Genomic DNA, 5,000 nt, shown 5'->3' on the forward strand with positions numbered 1-5,000 from the left:
CTGGATGGGAAGTGTATGTACGGTTGTGTCCATAGAAACTGTCAAAATATCATTAGAAGTCAGTTCTAAAATTTTAATCACGATTTATGACAATCTTATTGCCTATCTATAAAATCACAACTTGTATGTATATATGTATGTCTGTACATCCGACCATCCATCCATCCATCTATCTCTGTCTGTCTGCCGGACAAACACAGGCACACAAACATATACATTTATATATATATTCTTTTTACTTGTCAAGCAATGGTGGCGGGGTACAAACACAGACACACAAACATATATATATATATATATATATATATATATATATATATATATATATAAATAAATATATATACACACGACAGGCTTCTTTCAGTTTCCGTCTACCAGGTTTTGGTCGGCCCGAGGCTATAGAAAACACTTGCCCAAGGTGCCACGCAATGGTGCTGAACCCGGAACTTGGGAAGCAAGCTTCTTACCACACAGCTACGCCAACGCGCATATATATATACATATATATATATATATATATATATATATATATATATGAGAAAATATGCACAAATGATATGGACACATTCCATCAAGGGCGAAATAAAGAAGCGAATTTCCTTTCTTCATTTGTCTAATTAGGATATTTTAGTGCTTTCGACTCGTTAGGAAATTACAATCTTCTCTAGATCCGTTCTAAGACTTGTATACTGTTATGAGGAAAAAAGAAATATAATCTTATACACTAAATATGCAAATATGTTGAATACTTTTTTTTCTCACTAGACACGCTGGTAGAAATAATATCACTTTACACAGCTCTTTCTGTATCTTCTGACTTTCACTTGTTCCAATCATTCGATTGCGGCCATGCTGGGGCTCACTTTGAAGAAAGTTTCTCAGTCAAATGAATCGACCCCGGTACTTTCTTAAGCCTGAAACTCTATTACTGTACCACTACGTTACACGGACGCAAACACCACAATCGGTTGGCTAGCGGTGATGGTGGCGCACTACCACATACATACACACACACACATTCGAGGCTTCGATGAAGCTCTATGTTACTCAGGCATTCAACTATGAGTCCATTACATCCTACAGCAGAAACACCTGTAAGCTAATGAATCTCATAAGATAATCGCTTATTCCTCTGTCATCTCGTGCATATATATATATATATATATATATATATATATATATATATATACATATATATATATTTCACTTACAAGGCTTTCGTCGGACCAAGGCTATAGCAGAAGACACTTACCTAAGGTACCACGCTGTGGGATTGAACCCGGAACCCATGCCTGTATGTCTCTGAAACGCGTTCTTTTCAAACTTCCCTGCCAATATGTGTCAGCTTAAGATCATGTTGCCATCCTACAAATAATTTTCAAACATTGTTTCTCACCGTTTTTTTTTTCTTTCTGTCTTATTTTACCAATTCTCACATCGAATCCTGATTTCGAAGAATAAAGCAGCATAAATTAACCTTTATTTATTGAATTTATCTTTTGACTCCTCCTCTACCCACCCACCCACCCACCCACCCAACCGATTTCTGTTTTGTTGTTTTTTAAATATTTTCTTCGTGTTTTTTTTCGTTCTTTTATATTGTTTGCTTGTTTATTTTTGTCTTTATTTCTTAGATGTTCTTGCATTCCTTGTTTACATCTTGCTTTGTCTTATCTTGTCTTTACCATTTTCTCCGCCCTCTACTTCATATGATTCCCATACATACGTACGTTCACGCACACATGCTTGTGTGAAAATATGTGTGTGTGTGTGTGTGTGTGTGTGTGTGTGTGTCTTAATATACGCGTGTGTGTACGTATTTCTGTGTACCTAATATATTGATTATTCCCTCTCCATAGTTCCTCTTCTGTTTATTTACTTTAAACCTCCCTCTTCTTTATTTCTTTTCTTTCGTCGAGAAAATTAATTAGAAAATTGAACAAACAAAACTTACGAAACAAGCGATTATACATGCATGCATACATACATACATACATATGTGTCTGTGTGTGCGACTCTGATTGTTCCTACGAACAAGAGGAATATAACTCAATACATAATGTAGAGTATATGTAATTTATTTATATTCGTGAAGTTCTTATCGGTTACTCAAGAACATAGAGTATCGCGGCAAATGACTTATCTAACGGGAGAAAATTTGAAAATTGTTTAAAATTTATGGAGGAGAAGTTCCTTTCGAGAAATCCTTTAAAAAGGTCACGTGATAACAGAAATTTACGCGTGACCTGTGAAATAACTGCATGTATAAATATGGAAATAAAGATGCATTGACCATACATACATATATATAATTTCTTTAGTCTTGTTTCAGTCATTGGACAGTGGCCATACTGAGGTACCGCTCTGAAGTAATAAGTTACCGAATCTATCTATCTATCTATCTATCTATCTATCTATCTATCTATCTATCTATCTATCTATCTATCTATCTATCTATCTATCTATCTATCTATGTTATTTCTTTACTGCCCACAAGGGGCTAAACATAGAAGGGACAAACAAGGGATTAAGTCGATTACATCAACCCCAGTGCGTAACTGGAACTTAATTTATCGACCTCGAAAGGATGAAAGGCAAAGTCGACCTCGGCGGATTTCGCCCGGCGTGGTAACGTTTCTGCCAGTTCGCTACTTACCTACCTACCTACCTACCTACCTACCTACCTGCCTGTCTGTCTGTCTGTCTGCACGTGTGACCTTACAGGAAGCTGAATATACTCTGGTAGAAACAGGGAACTGCTACTCAGGAGGTGATAAACATTTCTAAACTTATCCATCTTTTGTCTTCTGTGGAAAATGTTTTTCTTTAAAGTGTGGTATATATATATATATATATATAATATATATATATATATATATATATATATATATATATATATATATATATATATACACCAGTCCCCGTACTGAACATAACTACACTGTTCCAAAACTACCAGCTATCTCGTGGGTAGATATTATCAAGAAACAACTTGACATCCTACTGTCCAAGGTTCCGCATAAAATCATATCACGACAAGAAACCCCCAAAAGCCCAACAGTGACGAACGTCTACCCTTCACCAAAGGCCAATCGCATAAGACCAGCCATTGAAAAGGTTATTATGCTGGCGATGCTCCACATTGGCCACCACCTTTGCGCTGAAACGTATAAAAGAATAGAGGAGCGTGTGTGCATGCATATGTCGATGTTCTGAAGATGTTTCCGTCGTGGATTTCCGTCGACCTGGTTGACCAATTTCCGTCAATATCAAGATGGCGAAAACCGTTGTTTGGAAAATCCAAAGCAAACTGCACAAGAATTAGCAAATTTGTTCAATTAAACTTCGCTAATAAAATACTAGCAAATGTGTTTTAACTTGATCAGTGTGTCCCTTGTCATTCGACTGCTCCTCAGTTTCATCAAAGAGCTTTCCTCTCTTCATCATTGAAGAGTAAACTTGCTGCCGGTGTGGAACTGCCACAAGTGATGATATGTTGAGTCTCCATAAGCATAACCTAGGAAAACAATAGAAAGTGAGAATCCATTCCCAAACCATGAATACATCTGTAAAAAAGAAAGAAAAATGATCAGTGTTTGGTGGGATATGAAGCGTGTTGTCTACCAGGAAGTGTTAAACCAAACCGAATCATTTAATGCTGAGAAGTATTAACATCTCCGTATTATTAGAGAATTAAATAATTCTCTAATTATTTAATCAGGGAATTATAGAATTCTCTCATTAATTTAGAAGCATTATACTAAAGTTTGCTGAAAAAGCGCCCAGGGTTTTGTCTTTACACGATAATACATGACTACGTATTTCCTAATCGCTCAAGAAAAGATTATAGCACAAAACATGGAAGTTTTGCCTCATCCTCTTTACTCTCCTGATTTTATGCCACCTGACTATCATCTTTTCTGATCGTTCAACATTATTTAGAGGGAAAACAGTTTATTAATTGTGAAGAGTTTGAAAACGATTTTTAGCGTTGCTTTGCTTCGTATTCTGGAGATTTTACGCTCAAATTATCAACAAATTGGCAGAAAGACTGGATTATGTTATAAACCATATTATCTTCACTAAATATGGCTGCCAGCCGACAAAATCGTTAGCACGCCGAGCAAATGATTAACAGCATTTTGTCCGAATTTAACGTTCTAAGTTTAAATTCCGCTGAGGTCGGCTTTGCCTTTCATCCTTTCTGGAAATTAAGATGAGCAAAGTTCTTTTTTAATCCAAAATATACTCTCCTTTATTTTCTACAATGCTCTTCCATCTACCTGGTAGACTTGCAACGCCCCTCTTGCAAAATTCACTGGTGCGTGATGAAAAATACTCCTCCAGTACTTCTCTGACCTTGTCTACAGAATTCATATTTTTTCCGTGTGTGAGTTTGAACAATCATCGGTCGTCAATATATCGTTTGAAATTTAGCCATGAATGGATTCGTGTCATATAGATATTTTAAGCATTATTGAATTTAAGCACCTCTGAACCTTCGCTGTAAGAGTTCTGGAGCTACTTATGTTCATTTTTCTTTTCTTCGTTCAATAGAGATCTTATTTCTGTCTTTGTTTTCGTGTTGTGGTCTCTAGTAGTAGCCTCACTTGGCATCATCTACACCACACAATTGCCCAAACTTGTTAAAATTACGCAAATTACCAAGGCCATGGAGATTTTGCTCATTCTCTTTACTCTCCTCGCGTTGTTCCACGTGACTATCATCTTTTCTGATCAATCAACATTATTTAGAAGGAAAAGAGTGTATTAATCCTGAAGAGTTTAAAAATGATTTTGTACTGATGTCTGCTGTTGATGAAGAACCACATGTTCATGATTGTACTTTTATCTCTGGGCAACAAGCCGGACATCCTTCAATAGTATTTCAGCTTTGGAGAATTCTTGCTTCTTAAGATTATCTTCCCTTTTCAAATGGAGCTAGACTTAATGGTCATCTCGTAGTTATGACACACGCTCTTGAGGCAGAGATACCTTTC

The 5,000-nt window shown here is 36.3% G+C and overlaps 1 long non-coding RNA gene across 1 annotated transcript in view; it reads right to left on the reverse strand.

Moving 5' to 3' along the window:
* Positions 1 to 1,391, reverse strand: part of LOC149130943 (uncharacterized) — a 184,269-nt gene extending 182,878 nt beyond the window's left edge. The window contains exon 1 of the long non-coding RNA XR_016238500.1: positions 1,253 to 1,391. This is a non-coding gene — a long non-coding RNA (uncharacterized LOC149130943). The remainder of the gene's footprint in view (positions 1 to 1,252) is intronic.
* Positions 1,392 to 5,000: the final 3,609 nt, after the last annotated feature.

This window comes from Octopus bimaculoides, chromosome 26 (genome assembly GCF_046866305.1).
Source record: "Octopus bimaculoides isolate indiv1 chromosome 26, ASM4686630v1, whole genome shotgun sequence".
Lineage (NCBI taxonomy): Eukaryota > Metazoa > Mollusca > Cephalopoda > Octopoda > Octopodidae > Octopus > Octopus bimaculoides.